Source organism: Panthera pardus, unplaced genomic scaffold, assembly GCF_024362965.1.
Source record: "Panthera pardus isolate Hobbes unplaced genomic scaffold, ASM2436296v1 HiC_scaffold_11, whole genome shotgun sequence".
NCBI classification, from domain to species: Eukaryota; Metazoa; Chordata; class Mammalia; order Carnivora; family Felidae; genus Panthera; species Panthera pardus.
Genome location: NW_026526666.1, coordinates 11433174 through 11447398, shown reverse-complemented (window position 1 = coordinate 11447398; position 14225 = coordinate 11433174). Strand labels below are relative to the sequence as shown.

The 14225-nt window shown below is 43.5% G+C and overlaps 1 pseudogene; it reads left to right on the top strand.

Moving 5' to 3' along the window:
- Positions 1 to 951: 951 nt before the first annotated feature.
- LOC128773001 (bolA-like protein 2) lies at positions 952 to 12334 on the top strand (annotated as a pseudogene).
- The last annotated feature ends 1891 nt before the right edge of the window (positions 12335 to 14225 follow it).

Genomic DNA, 14225 nt, shown 5'->3' with positions numbered 1-14225 from the left:
CCCAAATAACTAAACTTTTTTTAAAAAGAGCACAAAGCAATTTATAGTTTGGATCTGTTCTTTCTCTCTCTCTCTCTCTCTCTCTCTCTCGCTCTCGCTCTCGCTCTCACTCTTGCTCTCTCTTTCTCTCTCTCTTTTTCTCAAGACCACCAAGAAAAGCTGAGGATTTTGAGCCTTGGACTTGTCAGACTTTAATTAATCAGTCTGTCATGCTGGGAACAGTTCTTCTCTGGCAGTCTGGCTTGCATAGGCCTAGAGAAGGGGTGGACTCCTCCCTGGGTGGAGAGGCACTCCAGAAACTGCCTCCCTCAAGGGCCAGATACTGGGTAGTTGGTGCCTTAAGGGCACATGGAAGGGAAATCTTGGAAGTCAAGGAGTGGTCATTCTCTCCCAGGAGGAGCCTCAGGCTGGAGAGAAAGAAAATACATGGGTGTCCTCAGCCACTGAAGAGGCGAGATGCAGTGTCCATGTCAGCCCTGAGCTCACATTCTCCTTGCCACCATCTGTCCCAGGACAAGAACACAGGATCCAAGACAGAAGGTCTGCATTTACACAGGGTTGTGTAATAAACCACAAACTACTGTGAGACAAAGTCTATGTCATATCAGGAATGGAGCAAATTCTCAGGCTGGAGAAGCCCTCCTGAGTTGTTTCCAAGTAAGATCAATTATCACAATGCCAAGTATCTGTTCCATTCTCCCCCTCCAAGAGATCTGTGGCTTTGGGCAACAGCAAAATGGATTTGAATTCAATAGAAGAAAGACCTATCCCGATGCCCAGGTGTACCCCATATTGACAAGGAATATGTGCCATTCTCTTTTAGAAAGGTCCTGAAGCAACAGCTCTCTATGAGCATGCTTCTCCCAACACACACCAGCAATTGAGACTGTAAGTTTTGTGGTTTAGTAGAATATGATGTCATTGGAAGAATGAGGAGGAGGATGAGCAGGGATGTGGAGACTGCCTGAGGGCCAGGCAGCCTGGGCTTTAGCTCAGCTACTTGAGAAGGTCTCCATCTTGCCCCCTGTCTTTGTTGCTGCCTATCCTACCACCCCCAACCTCTACCTCACAGTCACAGGAAAAGAGGCAGCTCAGACTGTGGGAAAGGAAAGCAGAGATGATGCTCCCTCTGTGTCACTCTGGAAAACCAAAGTGGTTTTCTGTCATGATTTCTCCCTGGTGCCTTTTTAATTAGCTTAATGAAGCCCTCCCACTTGTGGATGAGAAAACAAAACAGGAGATGAGGAACAAAGAGACAAGAAAATAATGTGAGACTAAACGACCCAGGTGACTCAGGCTTCAGGAATGGTCATTGTGTGTACCCCAGGAATGTGTGGGGGACTGGTTTTGGAGAAGCAACCTGTCTCTAGCATCCTCCAACAAAGCATCACCGAGGCAGCTGGTGAAGGAGTGAGCTCCACACCTCTGCTCTGCAGTGTCCATGGCACCTGGGGTCTCCTTCAGAGCCCACTCCATAGGCAAAGCAAACCCAGAGCTTGTCCCTGAAGGACAGTCGTGGTGTCCCGTTAGTGTTGAAACTCTAGTGCCCAGCGTGCAGCCTGGCACACCATAGGAATTCAATAAATGCTCGATTCTTTTGTGTGTGAATGTATGACAGCCTCCTGCTTGTTCACTCTCCATCCATACCATTTGCCCCATCTGGAGGGTCGGGACAAGCTCCAGCCTGGGAGATGGTATGAACATCAGTTCATGAGTGCTTAATATTCTCATCACGGAGCTGTCTCTCTGGCACCAACGTGCTCTCCCTACAGAGCAGGCCCCACATAGATTTTTCTCCTCTGAATTCTCCAGGAAGATATATTGATCCAGTCCAAGTGACATCAGTAGACCCAGGTAACTGGATAAAGCTTCTGGATTTTGCCTTAAAATATGTATGATTTAGCCTCAAGATACCACCTGGTAGCTTCACCACCCTCCTCTCCCTGGCTGTCATTCCATCGTGACTGTTAGACATCACCCTCTTCTCAGCTGTAACCTACCCTTCCCAACCCAGGTACTTTCTGTCCAGTCCCAGGATGACATCAAGAGCTGTGGGTAGAAATTAAAGGTGAGGGCAACAGGAAATGGAGGAAACCATGTAATTCCATCCCATGTCCCAAAGCAGACCTTGTCAACTCCCCGATACAAAAGTTCCCAGGACTCTGGCCATGGATGCTCCATTTCTAAAAATGAAACTACCCAGAGGTCTATTTCCTCCACAGGCTGGGGGGTGCACTCTGCCCTCACCCTCTGAGAGACACCTCTGCACCAACTCAGCAAATGTCTTCACAGTTTCCTCCTGGAGCTGGGACTTGTGCTGGCGAAAGTTGAAGGGTGGTTTGGCTCTCCCTAGCCTCTGCTGGTGCCCATAGCTACTTCACCATTTTGCCTCCTGCAGGATCCACAGGATGTAGGTTCCAACTGACTACTTTGCCACCCATGAGTCCTGTACCCAAAGCAACATTCTGTGCTACAGATCCCTCCCTGTAAAGTAGAAATAAAAATACCTACCTCATAGGAAAGGTGCAAGGATTAACCAACATACATGACGTGTTTAGCCTGCTGCCTGGAACATAGGATTAGTTAGTAATAAAAAGAACAGCTTCTCTCTGTGGAGCACTTACTTTGCATTAGGCAGTGCTTACATTAATCACTCCAGTCCTCATAACCATCCTAGGAGGTAAGTACAATTGTCAGAGTCATTTCACAAATGAATCTGAGATTCATGTCCCAAAGCCACAGCTAATAACTGGCAGAGCTAGGCTTTGAACCCAGGTCTGTTAGATTCCAGGGCGTATGTGCTGAACTACTACACCAATGTCCCATCCAGCCCATATCACTTCCTTTCTCCCTTCCTTCCCACCTCTTCCCAGCTATCACCTCATTGTGAAATTCTTTTCCAAAACACAAAACTTAAGAGCAAAGATGGGAAATTTTTCTGTAAAAGGCAAAATCATAGTTATTTTCAGCTCTGCAGGCCATGCGGTCTCTGTCATGCTACTGAATTCTGCCAGTGCAGTGTGAAAACAGGCACAAACAATAGCTAAGTGAATGGACATGACTGTGTTCCAATAAAACTTTATTAACAAAACACATGGCTGGATTCGGCCCAACAGCCATAGTTTGCTGATTATGCTCTAGAGGAACAGCATAGCTCTAAGGAAAAGAGATTTAGGATGAAGAATACTTGGTAAACACTAGGCGCTCAATGAGTATGTGTGGGTTAATTTAGAAGTCATTTTGTTCATCTCTTTGAATCCAGGCAATAACATCAATAAATAAATAGTTCTCCAATTAGAGTTTCACAGAAAGCTGATTCCACTCTTCCCTGAATTGTCTGCTTTTATGTCTAATTTATGTCAGGAAGTTTCCTTCCTACCTTGGCTCATTTGTGAATTGATATTTTCTCTACTGAGAACAGTCCATTCATTAAACCCAAACCTTTCCCTTCCCCCTTCCCTGCACCATAACACTCACCAACGACAAGGCCACTGCACCCAAAACAGAGACCTGTTTTACTGAACATAGGAAGGGTCTGCTACTTCCTCCCCAGGCAATTGAGCCACATGCTGCTAGCAGGGCAACTCTCCACAACACTCTTGAGATAAACTCAAGTCCTGATATGGCAGCAAAGACTGAAGCTTTCTGGCCTCCTTCCAGAAATGAGAAGGCCGCTTGGGTGGCAGATACCCCTTCAAAAAAAGTACCAGTGTAATTAAAGTATGCCACTAGGTGAGGAGCTTGGGGACAGCTAGCCAGGCAACAGCATGGGGGCTCCTCATCTCCTCTGCAGCTGTTGCCACCAGGGCTCAGCCTGCAAGAGACAGAGAGAACATTGTTTTGAGCTGATTTGTTTTCATTTGTATTTATTGGTTTACGGGCATGGGATGCTTGAAATGCCCATATGGTCTCCAACATAGGTTACAGCAAAAAATCCAATCTTGGAGTTGAAATGAAGCCATAACTAAACAGCCAAGTCCATGAACCATATTATCTATAGCCTGAGAGCTTTGGAGAAGGCAGGAGGCAGGAAAGAGCTTGGGTTCTAAAGTCCAAGGATCTAGCCAATTGAGCCAACTGCTATTTATTTGGGGATACTTCTTTGGCCCCTCAATTTTTCTCCTTCTCCATCATATTTCTCTCTGGATCCAGTCTCTGTTTTCCCACACCCCACGAGGGCTCTTCCCAAGGCCAGTGGCTCCACAGAGAGATCAAACCATTGCAACAACATAGCCTTTTCTCTCCAAGGGTAGGTTTAGCAACAGAGGAAGGTGGAACTGCAGGTTGAAGTGCAGCACCTGTGTTTTCCACCATTTGGTGCATGTCTAGCCCAGAACACAGTCACCGTTTACACATCTAACCCCCACGACAAAGAGGATGTACCTATCCCTTCCTACACCGACCTCCCCACCTCCAACCTTCCACAGCACATTCTGAGTGCCAACTCACCACTTAGCACTTTGTTAACCATCATCTTATATTTTCTAAAGATTCTAGCTTTTTCCTCCATAGTTATAAAGGAAGCTCATTGAGGTGGGGACGGTGATTCAGAATAATAACCATACCTAAAAACTTTGAGGACAAAAAAACCAATAAATTACTCTTGTATCAGCAATTCATAGTACTCTGCCTGTGAGTAGTGGAGGACAGGGTTGTGCTCATTCCCACCTCGTGGCCTTTGCAAGCACATTCCCTTTTTCTGAAACACCCTCCTCCCACTGCCAACCTCCACACCGCTGATGCCTTCACATCGGTCAGGTCTCAGCTTAAACACCATCTCCAGCAAGGCCTTCTCTTGTCAGTCTAGCTAAAGCAATTCTAGAACTCTCCAATAAACATGTATTGCAAGAGTGAATGGTCGTCATTTTGCAGATGAAGAAACTAAGGCTCACTATGATTAGAAATTACTTATCCAGGGTCAAAGGGCTACTTAAAGGCACCAACTGAGGTGTGATGACAGAATGTCAGAATACTTCTATGTCTCCTGTACTCCTGTAAGTGCACTTACAAGTTCTTATTTCTTATTCAGTATCTATCTACTCCAGTACTCTGCAAGCTTTATGAGGACAGGGTCTGCATCTGTCAGTTTCACTTGTGTAGCTCTGCTATCTAGTACAGGATGTGGTGCATCAATATCAATTGTACTAATGGTTGTACAATTGACTAATCAACAAATTGCCATCTAGTTGGGTCTCAATAAACACTTGTTAACAGACTGAGTGCAGTGCATCCAGGACACAGAGGCAGAAGATATGAGCCTTCAATTATTCCGGTCCTCTTTCTCTGAATAGCAAAACAACCTCTTCCTGGAATGTCCTCCGGGATCCAGGAGCCACAAGGATGCTAGTGGAATTTCTTTGAAAACGTGGAGCAAGAGCAGGGAAAATGAATATCTAAATGAGCAGTTTCGGTGCCAAGTTATAAATCTCACCTAATTACAGGATAGCTCTTCCCCTTTGGGGTCTTTTATCTAGCATGAATTTTCTTCACTCGGGAATCAAGGTTCACACAGCTCTCCCCCCCCCCCCCCGGCCTCTCCATTCCCTGGGTGGGCTTTGGTCTGGTCCAGGGGAGTCCGGGACTATTGGCTCATCTCAAGGTAGAGAGTTCATGGCTGGGAGCAGAAACAGCAATAAAGGCAGAAGTTATGAGCCCACAGCCAGCAGGGAAATGTAGTGGGCGGCTGCTGACAACAAACCGTATCCATCTCTAGAAACTTCATAAGATTTGATCCACTCTCATGTCGTATAGTCATCTACTTTTTTTTTCCTTCAGGTTAGATTCTCCTTCGTTTTCGTCAACTACTTTCTTGCAAGATCAAGTACATTTGTTCTCCCAGGCTCTTTCTCCCTCTCTCCATCTACCCGTCCTCCACTTTCCCTCTAGTCTCTCTCTGTTTAAAGGAGGCAATGGAGTATACACAGGCTTTGCAGTCACACTAATCTGGGTTTAAATCCTTGTTCTATCAGTTATTTTGTTATTTGTGAGCAAGTTACCTAAGCCTAAGTTTGAGCCTAAGCTTTTTCATCTGTGAAATGGAGATCATCCTTACAGGGGTTTTGTGAGGATCAAATAGTACAAATTGCCTGAAGGGCTTAGCACACTGCATGGCAAATAGTAAGACTGCAGTAAATGGAGCCACTCTTATTCCCATTACCAGCCTCATTTCTCCCACCCAGCTCCAACCTTCCCTTCCTCTTTGGCTCTGTGTCTACACAGGTACTGCCAGGCTTAATGAAACACTGGTCACCTCATCTAGCTCAGTTTTTCAGGATGGTAAAGATGCTTGACTGTCAGTCCCTGGTATTTCAGACTTTGTGTCTCTCTCTCCTTCATTTCCCCATATGCTTTTCTCTTTGAGACACTTGACTTTCTCCAACTTTCCTGAGAACACCTGCTGAGGCAGTAACCATCAGCATTACCTTTCAGTCAAAGCCCCACCTGGATTGTGCTCAGAACTTTTGGCTAAGAGAGAGGGGATGACTGCCACTTAGAGTTTCTCTCACTTTGTCCACCATGTTTAATTCATGTGTGTTGTAGACCATTTAAAGAGGTTCAATGAGCTGTGAAGATCAAGATATGAGCCATACAGATTGTACATTATTGAATTAAGATGCTAAATATGGAGCCTAAGTGATGTCAAGGAGGAAATAGTGAAAGCCTTAATGGTTTATGATGATGGAAATCAGGGTGGGTCAAGTCAGTAGCAAATTGAAAAGATGCACGACTTCAAGGAAAAGGCCATTTGTCATAGTAGAGTCATCCTCAATTTCTCCCTCTCCCTCATCCTCTGCATTCACTCCATCACTGAGACCTGTCAATTCTACCTCTAAATAAATCTCAAGTGTCCACTTCTCTTCATTCCCACTGCCATCACCCAAGGTCAACCCCCCATCTCTGATTTGACTACTGCAATAGACTCACTTGTCTCTTTGGATCTATCTCGCCCTTTTCTAATCCAATCTCCACTCTTTCTAAAATATAAACCAAATTATGTCACTTCTCTCTTTAAAATCTTCCAGTGGCTTCCTGTTGCTCTTATAATAAACTCTAAATCCATTATCATGGTTTTGGAACCCTTTGTTCCTCAATTGATTGATCTTATCTCAATCCAAGCTCCCCCTTGTTTACTCTACTTTTGCATCCCTGTCTCCTTTCTGTCCCTCCAACATGCTAAGCTCATCCCCATCTCCGGCCTCTTGCACTTGTTGTTCCCTTAGCCCGTTGTGCTTGTTTTATATGGCTGGTGCATTCTCGATCCCCAGGCCTTGGTATAGAGCAGACTTTTTCAGCCCCCTCCCTATGTAGTTTCCCCCCACTTACACTCCAGCACACCATCCTGCTTATGCTCTCTTTGTTGACTTTTTCTATCTGCTCTATTAGGACAAAGACCATGTCCATATTATTCGTTCTGTATCCCTTGCACTTTTACAGTGCATGTAATATAGTACTTGATCAATAAACATTTGCTGAAAGATTAAATGAATGAATTTGTCACAAAAAGTCTCATTCCAAGATTTGATCTTTCATTGGACAATTACAGACTAAACTCATTTCTCACACCCCTTTATTTTCTTAGCTCTGGGCTGAAAATCCACAGCTACCAAGATTATTGAATGCAACATAAAGACACAAGCAGTTGGTCCCCAATAAAACAAGAGAAAACAAGAAAACTTCCACGTTAGTGGAAATAAACCAATTGTTTCTTCAATATATATTCAGTGAGTGCCTATGATGTGCCAGATACTGATCAAACACCCGTAATACACTGGTGTTTATCACAGCCCAAGTGGAGCTTAGAGTCTGGGAAAGGCAAACGTCAAACATATAAATATATGATTATACCCTGGGTTAAGTGCTCTGAAGGAGAGGAAAAGCTTCACGTTGAGAATAATAATGGGGAAGGTAGGGTGGTCAGGAAATGACTTTCTGAGGAGAAGATAAAAAACATTTAAGCTATGACCTGAAGGAGATGAGTAAGTGATAAAAGGGAGATGGTCTAAGGAAAACATTTGGCCATCTGGATGCCCTGTATCTTAATGTAGCAGCAAGCAGCTTTGGTTGATATATCTTCATGGATAAGGGAAAGTAAAGGGGCCTTCCAGCGACCAGGAGGGACCATGTATGGAGCTCTCTGCCACCCTCTCACACACCCTGTTAGCTACAAGATAAATAGATTTTTTTAATCAATTCTTTTTTCTATAAAAATAACTTTTGCAACCCAAGTCCGGGCATTCTGAACTCAGAAGGAGCCCCAGACAGGTTCTTCCTTTGCCCCAAAAGCTTTGTTCTTTGTCTTCATTATGTGTCTTTGGATTCGTAAAAGATTAGAGCTGATCTGACAATCCTCGGCACATCAATCTCTCTCTATGTGGCAAGGATCCGTCTCTCCCATCTCCAGAGAGGAAACCACTTACCTCTGCTGATTCTTCTGGGTGGCTGACAGACAGCAAATTAGAGCAACACTTAAGCATCTACGACAAAAATTTTCTGGGCACACTTGTTTAGGAAAAACATCCAAATTATTTAGTAGCCCATAATTTCTGTCAACTCATTATAGAAGTCTGGGCACGCAGACCAAGTAGGGAAGGAAGAACAGATAAAAGACCAGTGCCATCTGGAGTAGGAGGGCACTAGTTCCTCCTCTGGACAAGATCTTCAGTAAGCAACCCTCTATGCCAGGAGAGTCCCCATTAGTCACGCCCACGATGGGGACCTCCATGGCCTCCTCTCTCGAACCTGGAGAAATCTATGAGGAACAATCGACAAAATACTGGACAAGGAGTCCTTGCACAGGATTCTAGTCATGCTCATTGGCTACTAGACTTTGTCTCTACCTTGTTGCATGACTGTGACCAAGTCTCTTTATCTTTCTGAATCTCAGGATCTTCTCTTCCTCTGGTAAAATAAAGTCATCAAACTAAGTCAAGTGTTTCCTAAAATATTTTTAGCAGCATAACCTGCCCTTTAGAGGAAAGCTTGTGTGGAGGCCCGATATATAAAACAGGTAGGGTCTATTTGTATTTTGTCCCTTGAGAGGGGCCCCCAGAAGATGTTATTAGAAGCCTGCATTGTCTTTGGTTCTTAAGGCTCTGGAGGCTGATTTGCTCCAAACTATGGGCTGGATTATGTGCTCTCAAAAGTCATATTTTAAAGCCCCATTCCCCCTTATGACTATATTTGGAGATTGAGCTTTTAGGAGGTATTTAAACTTAGATGAGGTCAAAAGATTGGGGTCCTAATCTGATAGCATTATAAGAGGAGGAAGAGAGAGAGAGAGAGATCCCTCCCTCAATGTCCATGCATCAAGGAAAGATTATGTGAGGACATAGGATGATCATCAGGAAGCAATCAGCCAGCACCTTGATCTCGAACTTCCCAGCCTCCAAAACTGGGAGAAAGTAAGTTTCTGTCATTGAAGCCACCCAGTTGGTAGTATTTTGTTATGGCAGCTCAGGTGGACTAATACAGCCCAGCTATGGCACCAGTGGCTCTCAGTCTAAGGATAAGAGTGGCCCTTGTAACTTTGAGTTTGACTCCTTAACATCCATGAGTCAGGGTCCCAGCTAGAAGGCAAAGGGTTGTCCTCCTTATTTCACAAGGACTTCCCCATCCACTCCAACCACACAGATACCTTTTTTCCCTGATAAACATCCTGACCCCATGTTTTGTTTATCTCTTAGTTGAATAAGGAAAACTAACCTCACTTAAAATCACACAGGCAATTAGGTCTTTCCAGTGCTCCCTCCTAACTCTTATTTTATTCCTCTGTCCAACAATCTTTGCTGACTTGCCAGTACATATGAAATAAAGAACAAAATGCCAGACACTCTATCCTTGCCTTTCATAGCTCCCCTACAGGTATGCCATTCATGGATCCCAAAACACACCTGTATTTTTCTATTTCTGCACATTTTTTACTCTATGTGCAGTAAGTTTACTTCATCTAGGATGCCTCCTCTACTACCTCTGGCCATCTAACGCTGCCCATCCTTCAAGATCCAGCTCATTTGCCACCTTCTCCATGAAAGTTATCCTGAATTCTCTACTTGGAAGTATTATTTACCTTTTTTGCACTTCTGTCACCACTCACTATGCTGACATGGCACAGAACACCCATTTTCCCACTACGACTACTGGGAAACTTCTTAAATCCTCTTCTAGGTTGCAAATGTCTTGAGGACAAAGACCGTGTCTTATTCGTCTTTCAATATTATATACTGCCTGGCATGGTGCCTTGCAATTAGAAGGTGCTCAATAAATAATGGTTAAGTGAATGAATGGATGGATGGATAGATGAATTTGAGAATAACTGTATCTGATTAGGTCGGGAATAATTTAAGTATAGATAGAGCTTTTAATATGCCTGTGCATAAAAGAGGAAGTACGAACCTGGAATATGTGATGAGTTTGGGGGCAGATGTCAGAGATGAAGGTATAGTAACTCATAACTCATTCAACAGCTACACATTTGTTAAGCCCTAACAATATGCTGGGAACTGTTACACAGCTGGTGAGAAAAATAGACAAGATTCTTACCATCTTGGAACTTGCAGTGTAGTGGGAGAAACATATTAAATAGATGCTTGAATATTGTATAAAATAGTAACTAGTAGCTTGCTATATAAAGGAAAAGAAGTTGCTCTAAGGTAGAATGAGAGACGGACATAATTTAGATTCAGGGATTAGGAAAGGGCTCTCCAAGGAGGTAGCATTTTGGATAAAGATGAACTAAGTTAAGATCCGAAGGGGATCAGGAACCAGCCAGGCTTAAAGAGAGACAAAGATCCTGAGGTAGGAAACTGATGCCTGCAATGAACTGCAAGGCCAAGAGGATCAAAGAGAACTGGTGAGGAATTGGTAGGAAAGGAAGACAGTGGGTAGCTGAGGACCTGATCACACAGGACCCTCCAGTGAGGAGTCCTGGTTTATTCCGAGTGTGGTGGAAAGTCACTGAAGGGTGTCAGCAGTGGAAGGATATGACCCTCTCCTCACTTTGGCTGCTGCACAGAGAAAAGACTGAACCAGAACAAGTCTGGCTGCAGACTACACATAGAAGACTATTGCAAACAAGAGTCTAAAGTGGTTCAGATTGAAAGGATGTCAGTGGGTATGGAAAGAAGTAGCAGGACTAAAGAAGCATTGAGGTATAATACCTTAGAGTATCTTGTTGATAACTAATTTGTCATATGCCATATGCCATATTCTCTTATTTATTGTCAATGCCTCGCAACAATATCTTATAAGTCCATGAGAGCAAGGACTTGTCTTATACATTGCTGAATCCCAATGCCTATAACAGTGCTTGGCATATAGTAAGTGCTAACTAAATATTTGGTGAATAAATTTATGATGGAATGAATTATAAATTAGACATAAAAGTGAAAACGTGTAGAGAATGAATTCCGGGAGGATGGGGGTGATATTTATTAAGATGAGAAAAAGCAAGGAGAAGCTGTTTGGGGGATAAGATCAGAAATTCATTTTTTGATATGTGGAGTTTTATAGGTATCTAGGAGATATCCAAAAGGATATTGTCGTATAAATTTAGGCAATATCTACACATATATAGCATTTCAAGCCATGGGATCATCTACAACAGGATTTCTTGACCTGAAGTCTACAATGGCCAAGGGGTTTATGAATGATACTCAGGAGATCCATGAACCTGTATGAGAAAAATATTATATCTTCACTTTTACTGAATTCTAACTGAAATTTAGCATTCAATTATGAATGTAGCAACAAACTACAGCAGTATATGTGATGCCTGTGAATTTGTCCCTAACAAAGAACACAGATGTTGTAATATGATATTACAACTTGCCATATCATTTGTGCTCATCACCATTTCAACATCATGGAAGTCATTGGACTCACCACTAGATCTTATAATTGACAAAAAAAAAAGCACATATATCCTTATATCACAAATTTCATGATTTTTGTTTTTCTACGTTTTGATAAATGTTTTTCAAAATAATGGACTTCCTTTCTTGTTCCATATATTTTAGTCAACAGGTTTAAAAGCAATGGGGTCAGAGCTGGGGCTCCATCCTGGCTGGGCTATCACAGTGTGATAGCATCAAGTACCTCTGAGAGAAAACAGCAGCAGGACCTGGAGGCAGTGTCTGTGGAAGCGGAAGATACTACTCCCAACCATTGCACGTCCAGCTTCCAAGTTTTAGTGGTGTCAGCCAAGTTCAAGGGGAAGCTGCTGCTTCAGAGACATGGGCTGGTAAACAGGTGCCTAGCAGAAGAGCTCCTGTACATCCATGCCTTTGAGCAAAAAACCCTGACCCCAGAGCAGTGGGCCTATGAGTGGCATAAATGAGGGACCAGGACAAGCACAGCCATTAAACATGAATCATGGCCAAAAATAAAATTAAAAAATAAATAAAATAATAAAATAAAATAAAATAAAATAAAAAGTAGTGTCATTGTAAGAAAGGAACAGGCTTGACCAAATAGCCAGAGGTTTCATATCACAGGACAAATTCAGTGTCCCTGGGAGGAACCGTGTCTGGGGAAGAGGGAGCTACCAGGAAGGCAGGGACTGACTGTCCAAGAAATGGTGGGGGTGGGGTGGAAGGGAAATAGCCATGGGGTGAAGGAAGCTGACTAAAGAAGCAGGAAGTTATGGAAAGCTTACAAGTTGGAGAACAGAGAAGAACAAGAACTCTAGAGCTCCTGACAAGGGGACTCGACACACAGAGAAGACTCGACAGAGAAGTCTGAAAACAAAATGCCAGGGAACACTACTTGGCCTGTGAACAGCCTATCTTTATCTGGAGACCCTGGGGCACTACTTCCAGAAAGCAGCTAGGGACTCCTGAACTGGGTGTAAGGCTGCCTTGGGCAGGTGCATCAGTGAAGGGCTGGCTGGGCTGGGAGACGTAAGGAGATCTAAGCCCTGCCCTTGACCGGCTCTGTGACTTTGATTCAGTCGTTCCTTGGGTGGGTCTATTTCCTCATCTTAAAGCTGAGGGGGTTGAACTAGAACATTTTTAAGAGTCCCTCCAATACAGACAATACAGGATTTGATCAATGCTCTGTTCTGAGACTGCTGTAATACTGTGTGGCTAGTCATACTGGACAAAAACCTTTCTCTCTCTGGGCCTCCAACTCCTAAAATTCAGAGATTGACCAACTATCTTCTTGGACCCTTCCAGCACTAATGACCTGTTACCAGGGGCTGTTTGTTAACCATAACACACGAACAAACAAGCGTGGAAAGCCCAGCCAAAAGGGCCTTACTTTCTCTGATTGACTGACAAAGCCAAAAGAGTCTTATCTGGGCTAGAGGTGCACAGAAAAGGGGGGACCAGGAAGTGGACCCAGTTTCTCTGAGCCTCATTCCTATGTTCTCTCCTTATACACTGCTCAAAGTTCACTCACAACACCCCATGGCACTTACCTGCCTCTAAATCTATTGTTCCCCATCCTCTCCTCCATCTCATAAACTGTGAGCTCCTTAGACTAGGGACCTTGCTTTACAGATTCACTTTTTATCTCTACTGCTTGGCTCAATAAATGTTTGCTGAATGAATGAACAATATAACAGTTCTGTGAATGAATAGCATAATAATTATACACCAAATTACTTTGGAGAATAATTATTTTGATTGGGGCAAGACTAGACGAAGTGCAAATAAAGGGTCAGACATATCAGTGTGCATACTAAAAATGGGCTAAGGTTAACAGATGTTGAGTATAACATCTTTTTGAACCTAAGCTGCATATTCCAATTGACTTTACCAAAAATCCCCACAGTAAGGTATCAAGCTCTAGCCCAACCAATTACACAAGGGCTCATGGTTTTCCATTTGCTGTATGTGCACAGCCACCTCAAGAACATCAAGGGAGATGTGGCTAAGGCAAGGCAAGATTTGTGTTTTCCTGGGTCCTTTTGGTCTTGGGCAAAGAAATCTCCAGCCCCTTGGATGCCTGAAGAGAAAACACCCTGAGTCAGACTATACTGATTGCTGTGTAGAGGTCAGAGAGGTGAACTGAGGAAACGAGGATGTCTTAGAAATTGTTTAGTTATGAGGAACTGAAAGTCACTTCAACTAACTTAAGAAAAAAGGCATTTGATATAACGATGCAGGGAAATTCAAGGGCCCCAAATTGTATCATGGGGAAAGCAGAAGATAGATGGCACAGAGGTAAGGAGTTAGTAAAAGGTTAAGGAAGTAGAGATAGCAACTAGATCGCTCTTTGAGAAA